We start from the raw sequence: 19,852 nt of genomic DNA, 5'->3' as shown, positions 1-19,852 counted from the left end.
TGGGCTGGTATTTACCTGTGTGAGTAAATCTGAAATGTTCCCACATTCTGTGTGTGTGTGTGTGTGTGTGTGTGTGTGTGTGTGAGTGAGATCACAAGCCAGGTAATGACTGTGAGGTAACACTATGTTCCTGCTGCTGAGGTCCCACTTGCCTTTCCAGGGTGAGCCTCTCTACTTTGTCACTGTGACAGATAACTGTTTCCCAACAGGAACGATCACAAACACTGGGAGCGTAATCACAGTGAACACACACTGCTGGCAGGAGGAGAACAACAACAGCACCCTGCAAAATAAGGATTCAGACCCTTTACTTACAAGTAAAAGTAGAACTAAAGCACTTCAGTGCTAATTATAGTCCTGTAGTGAAAATGTTACTGAAGTACCGTGTGTGCAAATATAAATAGCAACGTGTACTTGAAGTTTAAAAAGTGAGGGTACTCTGTGGAGGAATCTAGCCTCTACTGTTTGATTAATGTGTGTTACTTTAACTCAACTTTACAAAATGCATTATCTCAAGGCACTTTACAGAGTAAAGCCTTTACAATATAATAGAGCAACCCAAAAGTTCACGCAATGAGCAAACACTTGGTGACAGATTGATTACTTTACACACTGTTTGCTAGTTTAATCAATATTATTACGTAATATACTTTGTGAGGGTATTGTGTGTTTTATGTTAAATCCAACTTGGGAAGTGGCTATTAACTATAGCTGTAAAAAAAAATAAAAATAAAAATTGTGATAAGAGGTGAAATATTTCCTCTACAGCTGCTTTTAGACACGCACTGAAGTCCGGACACTTTCCTGAAATTTTCCAGAGGGGCTGTATGTGAGAATGCAAATGTCTGAGGCAGTTGCTCCGGACAGTTTCTGGAACTTTTCCTGCCAGCGCCCCAGTAAAATATCCAATTTCGACCTATAGGATCCCACAATCTGCATTTAACTCTCCTGTTTCCCACGTCTGACCCACACACACTCCTCCTGAATTCTTCCTATGTGAAAGGCAAACTGCGGAAAATACGTGGACCAAATCTTGTGGAGTTCATGTTTGAAAACAGCTTAAAATGTGGTGGAGTAGATGAAGCAGGATAACATTTCTTGATAAACCTTGAAAAACAATCTGAAAACAACAAAATGTAAGATTAGCTTATAGGGATCTGCCTCATTTCAACTCTTTACCTGTTATTTCATCTCGAATGTTTCAAACACAGGCTTTGTACCGTGTTGTTTATAATTCACATACCACACACTAAATATCTCTAATCCTATTGGCTTCATAGGCAGTGGGAGCACATAACATTCAAGTGGCCAGAATGGGGTGTGTTTTGTGAATGATTGATTTCCATACAGTGATAAGAAGGAGTGAGAAACACAAAGAATGCTGGCGTCTGTCACCCCCTCACATTTCTTCTAGTCGTTTTCTACCATAAAAACTTTTTGGAGAAACTCCAACATCAGAGCTTTGCTGCACCCGAGGCTCGTAAAACTGGAAACAACCAGACGCACTGATTCCTGCATTCAGCTATAAAGTCTATAAGGCTGATATGAAAGCATATTGTGATAAGATAGGCAGATTAATGACTTCCCTCTTTCCACCCACCTTTATGCTCTATGTGCACAGTCCGGGGATTCTGTTGTTGCGCCTACGATAAGAACAATATCTCCATCTGTCCTTTGTCTAAAAATACACTCATCTGTCTAAGCGTCCTTAACTTATAATGAAATGGCGCCAGACTTTACTTGCAGCTTCTCCCACCCTTCACTCATGTGTTTACCCTTTTTAGATACTCGCAGTAACTCTCGTCCAGTTGAAGAAATGCCCCCTGAGCTTACGCCACAGGTTTTAATACGGTCATGCAGGGATTTATACAAAAGTTCTTGCAACCGCCCGGTTTTAATCTGCTGCTGTTGAAAAATAGAAGCCGTCTGACTCGCAAAGGGAAAACCGCTTTCAAAGAAACATTTCAGGTAAAGGCCGGCGTTGAACCGCAGCACGTCTCTCTGCAGCGATGCTGTCTCCTCGCACAGAAAAGCTCACTTGCCTCTGATTCTCTATCGCTATTGAGGAATTAAGGTGAGGTCTCAGAAATGTTGACTCATTTTAGGTTTTGATATAAAATCACAATAGAGGCGAGAGTGATTCACAGTAAATTTCCAGTTCTGTGACGACAAGGTACAGAACCACAGCTTGGACCACAGTGTCGTCTCTCTTTTTATGCACACACACACACACACACACACACACACACACACACACACACACACACACACACACAGAGAGCAGTGCATGTGTAAACGGCAGTTAAATCAGACAGCTTAAGCTCGTGTTTTGGAAGTTCTGTGTTGAAGCTGGCTGTCAGCAGTTGAGGAGGCTGAGGGGGAGGAGACTTTTGCATGGATGGAAGAAGCATGTGTGCATTGTGTAATGTTTTCATGTTAAACAAGGTGCTGACAAAGCTGTGTCAGACCAGTTTTGAGGCCCGGGAGGGAGGGGTGGATCACATCTTGAATCACGTGCATCGCCGCTTTGCAGTTTCAAAGAACTTTCTGCTGTGACTCCACCTCCAGTTCCAGGTCAATGTTAAATTCGCCTTCTCGCTACGTGACAAGAATGTCCTCCATGCATGGGGCAGGTCACACCACATTACTGCACTGCCTTCCTTATATGCAAAGACTTTTTTTTTTTCCCCCTTCAAGTAATCTAATCTATTTACATTAGACACACAGTGGAGGGGTAAGATTAATGTAGAGGCTGTGATACACGATTTCATTGCAGAGGTTTAATGTTTTACAAATTGTTAAATTCAAATTTATAATTATATGTTGTGATATTATGAAAGGGGCCTCTTGTAAAGGATGAACCTGCAGAGAATTATCACCAGAATATGTATCAGCGGCCATCCTTCGCCTCACAATCACTTCCAATCTGTGCGAGAGAGAGAGAGAGAGAGAGAGAGAGAGAGGGGGAATAAAATAAGCAAATTCGCAGAGTGGTTTTGCATTGACCTCAACTTTAGACCTGTGATATTCGCCTGCTTTACTTTATGTGTGACTGTGGCCTTATTGTTTAGTCGCCCCAAACTTTACTGTCCTGGTTTACTCTCACTGATTTTTTTGTGTTTTTGTCAGTCAGCGACAGAATTTCCCTACCAAGCAAGTTCTCCTCTCTCAATCTAAACTGGGTGCACCTTGGCATTTGATCTTTTTTTTCTTTTTTTTCTGATGAAGTAAAAGTAGCACCAGATCATAATCGCTTGATGTTGATTCCATCTTTCTTTTCCCGAGGCACAAAAATCTGTGAAATTTATTTGCTGAATTTCGTCGCGCTTAATGTGAAAAGTCATGCATGTCGAATTTCAGCGTAGAATTACTAGCGGTTTCACGCCGTGAACTCGCGGCGCACTGCGGCCGAGCTCTTCGATGAGTCCGGGTCACAGAAGGCTTCGCAACATATTTCAACTGAAAAATATGAGGAACAAAAGTTACTCACTGTAACTTTTAGTATAGAGTTACTTAAATGAGTTCACGTCGCGGTGTCATGGAGCATCGTTAGACGGAAGGAGGAAGGAGGAAAATGACTGCGCATTGGAAAAGGCGCTGGAGTCTTCTGTGGTTTCCGTGACGGTCGGGGCCCCGTGCAGGGTGGCCCTTCTGCCAGTGGGCGTGTCTACTGTCTCTGTGGGCGGAAGGGCAGTTGGCACCGGGGCCGGCAGCGTCACAGCGAGGGAACAGTCTGTCTCTCTGATCGGCCCACAATCACAGAGCACAATCACACTGTTATGTCTGAGCCCTCCTTCGCCATGGCAACATCACATGATAGCACTGAAAGAGTCGCAATCTTTTAGCTGTTTATGTGTGTGTGTGTGTGTGGGCCTGCTTAATCCACATTATTGCTGAAAACCTGGCTTAGCATGTGTGCATCCAGTTGAGCTGATGAACATGTGTTTTCATTTTTTGCCAACAAAGGTCACAACTGGCACGCTGGACGAAAACAGAACAGGAAAGGTCAGCACGCGAGGGTTGCTGAGGGAAACTGAGGCGAGCTCACATTAGCGCCATTAGCAGTGATGGAGAAACTTCAGGAGAAGCCTTTTTTTTTCTTTTTTAAACATCACTGTTCCGTGCGTCTCTTGATGATTTAATCCCAGCGTCGCTTCAGGGTCAGGGCACCATTACAGTTTGGGGAAAATCATGCAAACCACTTCATCTCTTAATTGGACTGCTACACAACCACTGGTTCGGTCTGGGACAAGACTGAACCAGATCTAAGTTGTCTAGACACAAATGACCCGAGGCTGCATTTTAAACATTTGTGGTTTGTACACATGTATGTGTGTGCAGCTGGTTTCAGGGAACTCCTGTGTAGTGGTGAGCATGCAAGCGATTTAAAAAAAAAAAACGCTTGTCTATCGCCTATCCTCCTGTCACCGATGTCACGTAGGCCTGCATTCTCTTTACCCAAAAGTGAAGCTTTAAAGGGATAGTTCACCAAAAAATTAAAATACACATTATCTACTCACCACTATGCTAGATATGCTAGATAATGAGTGTATTTTAATGTTTGGGTGAACCATCCCTTTATTAGCTTTGCACAGAATGATTGTGGTATTTGTTATGGTTTCTTCTGTGTTCTTCAGAAACGGCTCTGACTCAGGTCTTGAATCCCGCTGTAAGCTTCCTATTGGTTTTCCCGTCTTTGTTGCACTGAAGGAGGAGACCCTCACTTAAATTGGGGAGTGTGACTCTCACAAGAAACCCACTATTCTTCAAGCTATGGCCTCCTCCCACGAACAAGGAACAACTCATACCACCTTGCTGGTAAACAATTAGTCATTTGTTACCCCGTTTAGCGTGTGACTGCTTTTGCCCGTTGAATGGCTTTCGCTGACCCGCTGTGTGATTTTGGCCTTGTTTGTGCTCTCCACTCGGGCCTGAGAGCTGTTTTGTAGTGTCTCTGGTGGCCTTCTGTAGCCGCAGGGTCTGTATCAAAGCGCTGTCACACAGAGCGTCTCTTGTTTGGGTGCTGGCCCGGTGTTAACTATGCTAATGGCAGGCTTTACTGCTGCACTGTGAGGCTTTGTGGCTGTATTTATGGAAGACAGAATGGACGTTGTTTTTTCCCGTTCTCCTCATTCATGTACATTTGTCCGGCAGCGCACACAGCTTAAGCTTTAATGACTCATAATTTTAGCCACTGACTCCTGGGGTCAGTTCGAGGTTTTGGAAAATGTTAGATTTGGCAAAGCGCGGGAGGAAACACAGACAGAATCATGGGAGAAGTTATTCTTGGCATTTGGGATGATGTTAAGTCAATGACACACTTTGTCATTATTGTGACTGATGGAAACAAATCTGTGCCCTTGTTAACTACAAACTGCCTCCGAAGACTCCCGTGCTGTGTGTGGGCTGGGCAATATAAAAAAACCATTACTATTTAATAATTGCATTATGGATTTCCTCTGTCGCTTTGGTTTTAGTGGGAGGTAAATGTTTAGACTGGATGTTAGAGGCCCGTGTGAATGACTTTAATGGAGAGTGATGGACACAGCTTTTTAATAAAGCTTATAGTCTCTCTCTCTCTCTCTTTGTATTATTATTATTACCCGGTGCTGCTGTCATTAATAACACCTTTACATCTATAATTATCACTTATTATATTCATTAGTCAGCTGGAGCTTAAATATGATGGTTACACAACTGTCCCTGCTCTCTCTCTCTCTCTCTCTCTCTCTCTCTCTCTCTCTTTCTCCCCCCTCCTCTCCCCTCTTTTCCACCATCCCTCCTCTCTCCCATTTTGTACAAATTTAATTGAATTTCACTGTGAACACAAGTTATTTGAAAGTGTTTTCTCAGTTAATTGTACAGTCATAACCTTCCAAACAAAGCTTGTGTTTGTCGTTCTCTTCCGTGGGAGAACGGCGCTCAGGGGTTTGTCGAGCGCTTGATGTTTGAACAGGTGTGAGCTCACGTGTCAATTTGAACCGGGCTTTCATATTTCTACACCCGAGTGTAGTGAAGGGTGTGACGGGGCTCAGAGATAAATGATGGGCCTGTCTGCGCCGGTCTGTGCCGTTATGTTGATGATGTTACCGCCTATTTGCATTTGATTGTGCGGACGGGGCCGGGCTCCATGTAAGGATGAGCAGCTGGCTGACTAGTCACCGCACACACACTCATGTGACACTGCTATTTCTAGCCAAATCATTCCTCCTCCCTGCTGCCTTTAGTAACAAGAGCGAGTGGTGGATATGTGACACCTCAGAAAGCTGCGAGCCGGGAAGGCGGGGGCAGTTTTTCAGATGGAGCGTGGTGGTATCTGTCCGGAGGCCACCTTGCAGGGTCGGGATTAGCCTGGTGGAACAATGGCACGTTGCTTAATTGAATGTAAATGATTCGGTTCCAGATAAGAGTGAAATGAAGGTATGTGCTGCCACATGTTTATTTGACTTTCAGATTGTCGCACACAAATCTGTCATCTGTCACCCCAGTGCAGTGCCATGTTGTTAGGGGCTGCTTGTTTGTTTGGTCTGTGTCGGTGAAGTGTGTGCATGCGTGATTACCCACCAAATGCACGTAGGCACTGAGCAACCCCCCCCTTGAGGTCCACAGGGGGTAAAAAGATCCATGTGTAAATATACCGCCTCGGTTTATAAGACATGCTGTTAGATGTATAGTCGGTAAACTGTCCACAGATCCATGCACTCAGATGACTTGGTTTACGACTGAAAGGCAAAGTAAAGCCGTTACACAATGAGAGCTGTGAAACGTCCAACATGATATAGCTCACTGCTGAGGTCTGCGTTGCCTAAAACCCTGGTATGTGTGCGATGTAAATTAGCCGTATGCTACACAAGCCCTCGCACATATAGTTGCGCTCTTTTCTTCCCATGTAGAGGAAATGTCCGAAGCTTCCTCTCGAGCTGCTCATCACACAACCTCACAGTCCACTCTGCACTTCCTCAAGTCCTCGGCAATAAAACAAAGTGTGAAGATGATGGGCAGATGATGATTATAGTGCAATAAAGTAGGCACATTTTTTGACACGCTCAAAATAAACACACAATGTTGGTTGACACACATCCATCATGGCTGCCGACAGGATGTCAAAAGATCACATGGTGTCCATGCAGCCAACGTCCTCTGCTTACAAAACAAACCATTTAAAAATCCAATTTTCTCTGCAGTTCGCTGTGAGTTTTCTCATCTGAAATGTCACTTTAATGGATTAGTGCAGTGACATATCCTTTGATGGCTTCCCTTAGAAAACAATAAGAAATAAAAAAACGTAAAACTGTAACTGAAGATGTCTGCTGGCATGCTTCACATTTTACTGGTATTGATAACCCATGTTCCGCTGGCTGTGCCGATCGGTGACATTACCTAATTTGGTGAACGGGTTGGAGGAGACTTGTCTGCACGTTCTCACCCTGTCGTGACACGTGGCTTCTGGGATGGTAGGTCATCATTTATGGCTTTGCTGTGTCAACACAGTTCTTTTTTAATAGCTCCATAGCAACAGTAAATACACACAGACAGGTAGAGAAGATGGTCTAATCGAGCTTTAGATGCAATATTGATCCTAAAACGTCCGATCAGTGTGTTGAAGTCACATCTCACATTATGAGAACATGGTGATTAATGATTGTGGAAGTTAAAAACATTCTGTACTGCTAGATGCAGGACTTTTAAATCAATGGTTCCTTCACTCACTGTGTGTGTGTGTGTGTGTGTGTGTGTGTGTGTGTGTGTGTGTGTGTGTGTGTGTGTGTGTGTGTGTGTGTGTGTGTGTGTGTGTGTGTGTGTGTGTGTGTGTGTGTGTGTGTGTGTGTGTGAGAGATGGTATAGTGTGGAGAGAATCCTATTGTGATCTGATATGATGAATCATGACTAATGCACTTAAGCCCTAACAAGCTGGGACCAGAGGATTCAAAGAAGATTTAATCAGGGTTTTCAAACTGAGTGGAGCTTCATATAATTGGTAAATGGTATAATTGCTCCTCTTTAGCTCTATGAAAGTCCAAACAGATTAATTTTGGAACAAAGTGCGACACCAGAAATACTTGAAACCCCAGAGGGAGAGCAGCGTTATCTCCTCCAGCCAAGATCCTTGTTCTGGATAACGTCAGGCTGGTTAACTTAGGGAGGCGAGGATTGGGTATCTTTGAAAATCTCCAGGATTCCCTGTACTGAACAGGTGATGACATCTTCATAACGTTTCAAACATTCCAGCCCCGTGATGGCTTTACAGTAAGTGACCCCCCCGACCACCCAGTAATGCTGAGAAGGCCTCCTCAGCTTCAGTGTGAAATGTAGTCACAAAACCTGTCAACAAACACACAGACACTTCTATTTGTAACTTTCAAAGTGTTTTCAATTTTATTCCCTTTGCTTTGGGCTAAACTTATTATAAGCCTGAATAAGCTGTGAAATGAAAATTTAAAGTGCCCCTTTTATGCTTTTTGGGGTTTCCCTTCCTATTGTGTGTCATGTTGGATTTAAAAACAATTGATATTTTCTGCTAAGTTATAAAGTTCACAGCAAAGGGAATTTTATCTAATACTATAGAAAAACAGTAATGCAGGGTATGTCATCTTGTTGATGTAAACCACAATCACAAGCTCATTGGTTAATTTATAGAAATCACATCATTGGTTTGAAAAACTGCTCAAATCATCAACGTCAAAGAGGCTCAAACTTCGTTTGCCTGAAGCTTTTACAGTTTGTTCTAAAGCTGCTTCATCATTTTATTACCTTCTAACTACAGTGTCTGTTGTAAACCTGCATGTTTACTTGGTGTGTGGTAATGCTAGTTGCAGATTTCTGTCTGAAACTGTAAAGTGACCTGCAGTAATTGAGCCGTGGCAAATGCACAAAGTTCAGTGACAGTTATGCTGTGACGCTGCTACAGGGCGCTGGTCACCTGTTTGTTAATATTGAACTTATAGTGTCTGTCCAAATTCAACACTGCACTTCCCTGGGTCATTAACAATACACACGCTAGGTGAAGTCGATAAGAGGAACGGTTCTCGAGATATATGAGCCTCAGACAGACTTCTGGAATTATTAGATGGATGGAAAGGAGATTAGATAGACGTGTGGCAGTGGAGAGGAAAATTGAACTTTAGAATTGAAGAGACACAAATTGGTATCTTATAAAAACACTATCTTTGATGCCTTAACTAAGTCATGACAGGGAAGAAATAGAATACACACGTATATCAGCAAGCAACTGCAGCCTGTAACTTGCAGTGAGACAAACTGAAAGAGACAGCAGGATTTTGTGCTGTGGCAGATGCAGGACATGGGGGTGTTCAGACTTTTAATCGTGTTTATGGCAGTGGAAATACTGTACTCTGTGCATTTTAATATTCTACTGGTATATGAGGGAAATGGGGGTTTGAGCTTGGTTATGCAAGAGGGTGTCCTGATGTGAGGCGATGGGTGGAAAAAAATCTTGAGGAAATCCTTTTTTTCCCAACAGGATTAGAGGTGACCCCGGCAAACTCCCCCTCTGCCCCATCACCGGAACACCAGCAGACCACTTGTCACAATGAGTTTCTTTCAGCATCGAGCATGCTGCGACAAAAAGCAGCACATGTCACACACGGCCTCAAACGACTCTGTCCCCACAATATCTCCCTCTCGGGGCGGTGCAACAGCTCCATTGAAAAATGTCTAATAGGCTGAAATGGTGGTGTTCTGTGGGCAATCAGGACAAAACTAGAGTAGTAATATTCACTATTTGTTCTTCTTCATCAACTTTGCTCGATAGTTTTGCTGTACTTGTGTCATAAGGTGCATGAACTGATTTGCAAATTTGGTCCGCAAAAGCGAGCAGCAGGACTCCTAGAAGTTGAGCAGCGGAGTCGGTTGGCGTGCAACACCTCCTGTAATCATGTGACACATAACACCGGTCACAGTGGGCACCGTGTAGTTTTAAGATTAACTCATTCATGCTTCGGTGCATTTAGTAGCAATAGTAACGGCATGAATTTTCACTCAGGTGACAGTTGTGGATTCCAGATTGATTTTGTTTGTTGCCATTGTTTATTTGCAGATTGTTGTTTCTTGTCAGGAACCTGCTCTCGGACTGTTTCTAAGAACAGGGTCTAAATTAAGTTCAGGCAAGTGGGGGAAAGGTCACCACACCGTGTACATGATAGTCATGTAGTCTCTTCATAAATCATGGGCGTGTTTTTGGTTGTAACAAACCAAACAGTGCGTCATCCCTCGTTCCCTTTTAAAGCCGCGCGCACTTGCACCTCGGCTAGGACAGATTTGCCCGTTTCACTTTGTGCATAAGCAGATCATCTGTGTGTGGCAGGCAGTTCTGTGCCAATATCCCTACAGTATTGCCTCGATAATGCGTCCTTAAAATAACCATGATCGCTTTCCATGGCCCTCAAGATAGAAATATGACAACAAATGTGCCGGACCACAGCTCGTTTTAGGTCCAACTCCGCCGTGGGTGCTCAGATGGCTGCAAGTTTATTTGCCATTTAAACAACATTTCGACTGGACAGGAAAATGACAACTGCATCATTGAGCTTGGTGCTGCTTTGCATTGGTTTTAAGATGAAGCCCTGTATCTTTGTAAACCTTTAGTGGAGTTTTTTTGTTGCAGCTATTGAATAGTACAATATCCTCATTGGCATAATAAGTCAACATTAAATCTGAAATGTATGGAGGATAAACTTCATGTTAATATAGTAGAAAATAAACAAAATTAAAAGTGCATTATGGAAATCTGAACTCGAATCCCGTGCAAACTTTCTTTTACCTGATCGTTGATTCACTTTCAATGCCAAGCCCCAATTTTTAAGTTATTTCATGCGTCTAAATGATAATTAATAAGTTGAGTTTATTTCCCCATCAGTTGATAAATAAGTGTTTCCCCGTGCGAGACCCCTTGATGCGATTACGGCCTGATGCTGCAGTCGTCATGTGACCCCCCCAGAGTCCCATAGTCCCATTCTCAAAACTGTCATCCACGGCTAAACCTAGCAGCACGTTTTCCAGCGTTACTCTTAGTTTTCACCTAGAATAACAGTGGCGGGGTAATCCGCTGAGTCACTGACTCGCAGGCCTAATCCAATCAGCCTCGTGCCTTTTCTTCGGCTGTGTGTAGGCTGTGTCCACCGAGGTTAAACGCTTTTAATGCCGTGTGTGTGTGTGTGTGCGCATACGTATGTGTCTTTGCAGGGGCCTAGCATTCCTGCAGAGAGGTGGCCGAGCACAGGACCCCATGTTCCGCCGCCACGTCCCTCCACTACGTGCGCACAGCAGCAGGTCTAATCAAAGCACTTCATAATACTGTTAGCTGGGTCATGTGCTGGAAGCCAGGATTAAGAGCAGGAGGGCACAGGCCACTAGATCCAGCTTAGGAGGGAGCGTTCTCTCGCTCTCTCACTCTCTCACTCTTGCTTTCTCTCTTTGTCTGCCGTTCTCTCTCTCTCTCTCTCTCCTTCTTTCTCTTTCTCACTTGTGAGGACACAGCCATCCAAGGTCACACCACACAGAGAGTAGAGACACACATATTTCCATACTGTACCATAGTCGATAAATATCTACAGTTGGAGTATGCGCTCGTTTTCTGACCCAATGATTTGGCTCCGTTTTCCTGACATCTGTCCCCAAACACTTCACGCTGTGGCTGAGGAAGTCCCACAGTTGTGCGACGTGACGATAAAAAACATCTATTGTTTTTTATTGTGCTCTGTTGTGTGGCAAATCTCAGTCTATACATCAGTGTGTGTCATCATCTGGCTGACTCTGGCACAGATGTAGGCAGGAAAGTTGAATGAGAGTGAGTGTGACACAGAACAGTGTCATTCTGAACACAAGAAGGACTCAAACGAGAAGCTTGTACCTAAAATACAGTAAAGGGTTCTATCTTTGGTCTATAATCACATTTTAGGATTATAATTATTTTGTTATGAACTAATTTATCATTATGTATTTGATACATTATTAAAAAATTCAGTGAAATCATAGAACATCTGCCATCATGTGACATCTGTCATCATCTGACCTGTGTCAGGGGTTGGAGATTTAGTCGTATCACACAGTCCTATTAAGCCCATGTCCACATCAATGCAGTTGCTTTAAACTCTGTTTTTAATCGTCTTTATACAGGACTTCATAAGGACTGAAACACCTGTCATCATAATAAATGAAGTATCAGTACACTGTACAGTACCTGGAAGTGTAATCTCCCTTGTAATTAGTTAGATTACTTTGTTTGGACCTGTTTTTACAGTAGGAGGCCTTGTCCTATGAATTAGTTTCAAAAAATCACATTAACCTACTTTTATTGATTTAAAGACAATAAAACATGACATGTTCAAGGGGATGAATAATTTGTATACCCACATCTGTGCTGTATAACTGAAAAGTAAAAATTAAATCCACATCTTCACACTGAAGAACTTAAATTTGAAAAAAACCCGATCCTCTTGGATTCACAGACATCTTGAACAGAGAGATTTACTGTGTTTCTGACGTTTTAAGACCCAGTTTTTCTAGTTTGTCAAACTTCTCAAATGAATCATGTGACCCTCAGGTGCATGAAATCCCAGGAGAGTAACATGTCAGCGTTTGCAAAACGGCCTTTTTCTAGAACGCTGAGTAAGATCTCATCGATCGGTCGGCAGTATATTTAGAGAAGACCTAAACAGACTCGAGATGAATTTATCCCCATTACTGTGGACGTGGCCTAAAACATCATTAATCATGTCGATGCCTCTCTCACAGTGTTTTTCTGTGCTGCATTTTCAGCACACACTAATACCAGCTCCCACTTTGCCCCAGTAACACAGTTAAAAACCACAGAGCGTGCCAGCAGTAGATTACCAGTCTCAGCAGTGGAGAAAGGAGGGAAGGTAGGTTGGAGATTCTGGCTGTGCTTTCTGAGCACTGAGCCAGATCAACATTTCTGCATTTCCGCGAATAAGGGCAGGGGAGATTGGAAGGGTAAGTCGGGGGAGTGAAGCAGAGGACGCACAGGGGCGAAAGGGACTCGGTTTGCTGTTGGGCACCTTTTAACTTATTCGTGGAAGAGAACTGGAACTGTCTGGCTGAGGCTGAGTGTGGGAGGAGAGGAGGGAGGGGGGGTGAGAGAGGAGAGGAGAGGGAAACAGAGAGAGGGGTCAAGGGTAAGACGACTCTCAGGAACATGGACGCAGATGGCCGAAAGCGAAGAAAGCAGGATCGCAACCTTAAAAAACCACATTGTTGGTAGGTACAGAGCGTAATGTGTCAGCGGTCATATGATGTGAAGCCTCGCCAACAACCCCCCACTGCAGGTGTTAAAGTGGTTGGCTCTATATTCGTTCGTTGAGGCACATTCGGATTGGTCAATTAAGATCCCTGTGGTGAGCGTGGTTTATTCTCAGAGGTGACTAATAGTTTCTGACAGTCTTCAGGCATCATCTAGAGCGTCACATCCTTTGTGTGGCTGCTATTTAGGCCTTAGTGTTTATTTTTCCATTGTGTGTGTGTGTGTGTGTGTGTGTGTGTGTGTTTTGTGTGTGCGCTCAGTGGGATGTTTCTAGAGAATAAATTCAAATCCCTTGATTAACTTGAAAGAAAAGACTATTTTCACTTTGACATGTTCAATCAATTGTTGTATCTGCAACTTTGATGTTTTCTTTTATTTCTCTCGTTGTTTTGCTCTAAGTTAGTTTATTTACAAATCAACACAGTAAAATGTCCCTACAACTTTACTATGTCCAGTTTACGGACAGTGAAGTGTCCCTACAACTCTACTATGTCCAGTTTACGGACAGTGAAGTGTCCCTACAACTCTTCTGTGTCCAGTTAAAGGACAGTAAAGTGTCCCTACTACTCTACTATGTCCAGTTAAAGGACAGTAAAATGTCCCTACAACTCTACTGTGTCCAGTTTACGGACAGTAAAGTGTCAATGACTTTTAAACAGACATTCAGTCAGGGAGGAGTCGCTTCAGTCACTTTGCCATTTCAGGGTGAGGGAGTCAAACCCTTGCACAGTCTGCTCTGAAACCAGAGAGAGCTGACCTTAAAAGAGTATTTAAACATAAGGCTTACTCAACACTGAAAGCCAGAGGGGGGGCTTGATTGTTTGCTGTTGTAACTTGGCCTGCTTCAGTGTTTCTACTCAGATACTCGCTCAGTCTGTGGAGCGTGACTCACCGTCTGATAGTCATCCTTCGGAACTGGATTTCAGACCATAGCTCGCCTCGTAAATCCACTGGAGAGGGACAGAAGACGAGAAAGTGGTAAAGTCAAAACAATAATGTGACTCATTGGAAATGGAAATGAGATATTGTTTGTATTCAATGGGAAACAAATTGGTAAACTAGTAATTTGAAAATACAATTTCATACAGAAAATGTTTGTGCTGCGATTTTACAATTCAAAGTGTGTGTGTCAAGGTCTTGGGGGAGAAAAGCCTCTCGCTGTGTGCGGTGTCGAAAAGAGGTTGTGACCTCGGGGGGGATCTGCGTGAAGCTTGATACTTGTCCTCAAGTGATGTCACATGAAGGTGCACGAAGGTCGATGGGGATTTATCTCCAAGTACACAATAAACAAACTCAGAATAATTATGAAGGTAAAATTGAAATCGACACAATGCGAAGTGAGAGAGCTCCCGATCGCCTATTTTATTTTCAGATATCTGAATAAGAAATACTTAAATGTTTCCCCAGTGGAAACTGCATTGAAGATAAGTTACTTTATTATAATTGTATTATTTTTATGCCTCTTATAAATAATACATAACTCTTGTATTCATAGCATACTGCAAATGTACTTTTAGTTTGTTGTATCGATATAAACTCCTTTTGGAAGCTTATTTATTTGAACTTTAAGGACATTATAACCATCATAAACTAAATGAAAACATATCACTGTATTCTTTCTACATATTTAAGGATAAGCTCCTTTTTATCAGTTCACTCAGAGTGACACAGCTGGACACACACACACACACACACACACACACACACACACACACGTACACGCAGAGGAATGAGAACAATGCGTGGATCACCTCGGATGTTTTATGCTCAGATTCACGGTTTTCAAAGTGTTTTCATCATGGTCAGTCTCTGCTGTTTCTCCAGAAGACGAGTTCAGGCTCTGATGTCCGACAAGTGTGTTTGTGTAACTGCTGCAGGCGTACACCTCTGAGATGTTTGCAGAATGTAACGTGGATCTAAGTAGGACATGAGGGTCTGTATTTCTTTTGCTTTCTCGCTGTCCTCTCTGTAGCTGTCACTGCAAAGCATCTGTTACAGTGGGCGAGCAGAGATTGGGTGGTTCAACAGTCCCTTTGCTTTATTGCTCGCTATCTTAAAAAGAAAATGCAACGGTCTTGTCTTTTTCAGACACCTGATAGAACTGCCAGACTCAGCTGCACCTAGAAAAGTTGTCTCTCGAGTTCTGTCTCGTCCAATCAGCTCTTTTGATCGGCCTCTAATGAGCCCCCAGAGGGAACCATTTAGAAACACATATCAGCTGATAACGATCAGTGGCCGATGGATTGCTGCACCCTGAGCATGAGGAGGTCGATATTGTGTCAGGTTGGGTTTGTGCTGTGAGCTGTCTCACCGCTGGCCTGTGACTTCACTGATCCTGAGGATCATCACTCTACCGGAGTAAATCAGCCAAAATGTGCAGAGAGAACTATTAATTAGACTCAAGGCCGTGATGAATTCTTGACAAGAGTTTTCTGTGAGCTTGTAATGGCCGTCAGGACTTTTCTGAAGGATTACCACTGTGAGTTGCTGCTTGACACCCTGACTTAGTGCTGCAGTGCAGCCCCCAAGTGAGAGAAAATAGAATGAGTGAGAGGATTTATGGGTGTGTGTGTGTGTGTGGAGCCTTTGAAGATCGTGTTGAGAGCGACGTGCTCTTTGCAGTCATCTGCACCGTTGTTGTCATTCTTAAACAACCCCCTTCCTGCACATGGAGCCTGACTGATCTCAACACTGTACAGAGTGTGTGTGTGTTGGGGTTCTAGGAGACAGCGCCTCCCTGCTGCGGAGCCCAGAGTCGGAGGCAGCAGGTGCAGCTGACGCAGATAGGCGTTAGGCAGGCAGGGCCAGTTGGGGGACAGAAAGGGAGAGAATGAGTGAGAGACGTTAGAGGAGGAAAAAGCCACAGGGACTCAAACAAACAGGAGAGCAGACCGCCGAACAGAACTGGACATATGACTTTATCACACGCACTGTTCTGGTCCTGGCACAGTATGTGAGAACGAAAAAGGACCTGAACTGCACCAGACATTCCCCTAGCTTCAGTGGTGAGTAATGAGTGTTTTTCAAGAGTGTGGTTTAAAACTGCGAAGCTTGTGTGGAAGTGGAGCAAGAATGTTAAAGTTTGTGCTTGAGCCAATTATCTGGTGAAGTTTGAGAAACGTGTTTAAAAAATGATTCGTTCTGGCTTTTCTCAATAGAAGATGACAGATTTGTTAATTGGGTCTGTGTTCGGACCACTTTCCTCTCCATGCGTCCTGTGTCGTCGTCGGTGAGGAAGCGGCAGAAGAGACGAGGACTCTTGACTCGTGTGTTGACCGTGATGAGGCTGCAGTGACTCTCGTCCTCGCTCCTCACTGTGTCGACGAGAGCTTCTGTCCGTCACACGAAGGCTCGCTGTTCAGAGACAGCCGCGGCGGAGAGAGAGACGGTTTAGATGAAGTGTGAAGATAGTGTGCGTTGGTCTGTGTTGGAAACTGGCCGAGCTCATTCCATCATCCTGAATTCTTTGAGTTACACAATCCTCTACGAGGCTCGTCGCTGCGGAGGATTTCTCCGTCAGCTCATCACACTGTTGCTCACACTTCTTCACATGTGGATCTGTAAACCGCTGCGGAATCATATTGACCTGTCACCAACTTGCATTGTGTTTTCACCGGAGTAACGGAATGCCCTTGACATGTCTGCACGCTTTTCTCCGCGCTGTAAAACACATCCACACACCGGTACCCCTCATCTCCCCCTCCTCTGCCGTCCTCCTGCGCTGTCATTGGACGCCTCCCCTCCGCCCGTCCGTCCTCTCTGCAAACATGCAGCCAATCAAACGTGCGCCCCGTCCCCTCCGATGTTTGTTATTGGCTGACGTGTGCTGTGAATGCGGATGCTTTCCTTTAAGAGGCAGTCTAGACTCAGCTGGATATGCTGTGTGTGTGTGTGTGTGTGTGTGTGTGTGTGTCTCTCTCTCTCTGTTGCTCTCTTGTAAGCTCGCTCTCTCTCCTGCAACACCACCACAACCTGCTGATTTACCACTAAGCCTCTCCTGCTCCCTCTCTCTCTCTCCTCTCTCTCTCTCCTGTCATCAGCTGTTCTCCTCCACTCGCTCCTCATAATTTTATTTCCCGTCAATCACATGCTCACTCCCCCATTTCATTCTCCATATTTTCCTTCACTTTCATTCAGCCCACCATTTCTCTCCGTTTCTGCATCCCCCCCCCACGCTGACATTTTGTCTTTGACATTCTCTAATCTCCACTACTTTGCCACCTCCTGCTGATGTGCGGAGACATGAAGGTGAGTGGAGTTGATTTCCAGGCTTTAAAGCTCCTCTACTCTGCCCGTTTTGTATTATTTTACCCACGTCTCCCTCTCCTAACTCAGCACGCCGTTTGCTGGATGTGAGCCTCCCGTGTCCTTGGAGGCTCTGGCTGCAGTTGCGGATGCTTCAGGTGTAACAATTAGCCAGCGCGGGCAGGATGCTGCTGTGAGTCATTATCTGACGCTGCATGTATGTTCTACTTGTCATCCTTTCAGCAGCTACCTTGGTTGGCTGATGGGGGTGAATCACTGCGTGGTGAGTGCAGCTGCGTGTCGATGCAGACAGCAGCTCGTGACACAGTGTTTTCCTGCAGCTTCGGCTGTGGTGCAGCGGCACCTCGGGCAGATTAATGAGCATTGTACGGCAACTACAGTTTGAGAATGAAGGGATTTGCACAGTTTCTGTGTCACGGCACGAAACTCCTGCAGAGGTTTGTGCTCAGATAAAGATTTTTAAACTCTTGACTGTACTTGAGGAATCAGGAGAGCAGGGGCGACATGAAGACCCAGTTCAGTCAGTTGTTTCTCCCTGGTGGTTTTTTTCTGTGTCATTGTCCTCATTGTGTGTACTTGTTACACTCATAGGAAGAAAATGTGTCTGACAGTAATAATTCTCCTCGGACTCTGAGTCACTTCCACCTTTTTCATTCAGGGTTTTTCTTTTTTTAGATGGGGCAGCAGTTTTATTCAAAGCTGAATATGAGAAGGTAAATGGACGACACTTACTCAGAGCGTTTCTACTTTAGCAGAGGAAACACTTTACATTTCTGCTCTCTACCACACACACACACACACACACACACACACACACACACACACACACACACACACACACACACACACACACACACACACACACACACACACACACACACACAGAGAGAGACCGCCCGGGCTGCAACGCAAGTAGCTGTCTTGTCAGCTTGGGGCAATTTAGGGGTCAGGGTTTTACTCAAGGACGCTTCTATATGTGGACAGGAGGAGCCAGGGATTGAACAGCAAATGATTGGTGGGCAACCGCCTCCTGGGCCACAGCTGCCCTAAGAGACTGATGTCTGTTTTTAATTAACAGCAGAGATATAGTAGAATTACCAAACACCCTTTTCTAATAAGGAAAACCTAAACCAAATATTTTACATTTTCAGTAAAATAGCAGCCACATTATTACCTCTGCCAAGGTTATGTTTCTGCATGCATGTGTTTGTCTGTTAGTTAGCAGGATTACACAAAAACTACTGGACAGATTAATACAACACGTAGTGGAATGATGCGGCATGGGTCAGATGAACATGTTGAATTTAGGTGTGGATCATTAACATTGTGACAAAGGGCATTTTTCAACGCCCTTTACCCGTTTAATTTATGGATCTAAATTTAGAAAAATTAAAAAGAAAGAATCTGGCACATTCAGGGGACTGTTGTGTATGAGTGTGTGAAATTAGGTGCAGCTTGATTGAATTTAGCAGGACTGTGGGGCCTTGGTGGTGGTATGTGCTCCACTGAGTGCCATTCTAGTGTCTACTGACTAGAACTTTTACTTGTAAAGCACCAAATCCCAACATGCAGCATCTCAAGGCACTTAACATAGTAACATTAAGAACTTATCTCTGATTAAATTAGATTTTCACAGCAAGAAATGTCTCAAGTTAAACATTATAATCAAAAGTAACTGCGTGTGTTTCAGTGTGTTCCCAGTGCATGATGCTAGTTGAAGCATTGCTGTATATACTCGGTACATAAACTCCTCTTGGTAATCTCCTCGTCGTCAAAAATTATATTAAAGTATGAACAACAGCGATCACCTCAGACGATGGTCTCAGGTTCAGCACCTTGGACAGCGGCCGTCACTCTGTGCAGACTGATCCACCTGAGGAGGAAACAGGATGTTACACACTGATCCATGTACATGTACAGTCAGAGTAACAAACATTCAAACATACAGCTTTTTAAATTCCTCTGTGGTCTTTGTTTTAGTTTACAACCAAAACGTAAATTATAATTACTTCTGTGTGGTATTTAGTACTTTCTATTTACTTCTCTAACTTATCCAGTCCTATACTGTCCCGTCCCCTGTTAGCATTGACACTTTCTTCTATGGTCAAATAACCTTGGCTTGCAAATTAAATTCTGCGTTACTGTTTCATCTCCTCATTTATTTGTCCAGATTCCAGTGGTCCATACAACAGCTTTATAACCACTCACTACATTCTCACCCGTGTTGCACAGTAAACGATGACTGCCGGCGAATGTGCATTATGGTTCTGCCGCCTCTGCTAAGTCTCTTGGGAGCCTTGAATCTAC

General features: G+C 44.0%; 1 protein-coding gene across 7 annotated transcripts in view; it reads left to right on the top strand.

Moving 5' to 3' along the window:
• Positions 1–19,852, top strand: part of slc20a2 (solute carrier family 20 member 2) — a 46,292-nt gene that overhangs the window by 966 nt on the left and 25,474 nt on the right. Inside the window, exon 1 of one of the 7 annotated variants that reach the window (XM_047341200.1) lies at positions 6,239–6,420. The exons of 2 other annotated variants lie outside the window; for them this stretch is intronic. The gene's annotated coding sequence lies outside the window, so the exon portion shown is untranslated. Of the gene's footprint in view, positions 1–6,238; positions 6,421–13,138; positions 13,237–13,942; positions 14,258–15,683; positions 16,285–17,238; positions 17,528–19,852 lie in introns of those variants that run through there. 4 more of the 7 variants (XM_047341204.1, XM_047341201.1, XM_047341203.1 and 1 more) reach the window with 4 other exon arrangements.

Source organism: Hippoglossus stenolepis, chromosome 9 (genome assembly GCF_022539355.2).
Source record: "Hippoglossus stenolepis isolate QCI-W04-F060 chromosome 9, HSTE1.2, whole genome shotgun sequence".
Classification (NCBI taxonomy): Eukaryota; Metazoa; Chordata; class Actinopteri; order Pleuronectiformes; family Pleuronectidae; genus Hippoglossus; species Hippoglossus stenolepis.
Note: the sequence above shows the minus strand (reverse complement) of the source record. Positions and strands in the feature narration are given on the sequence as shown.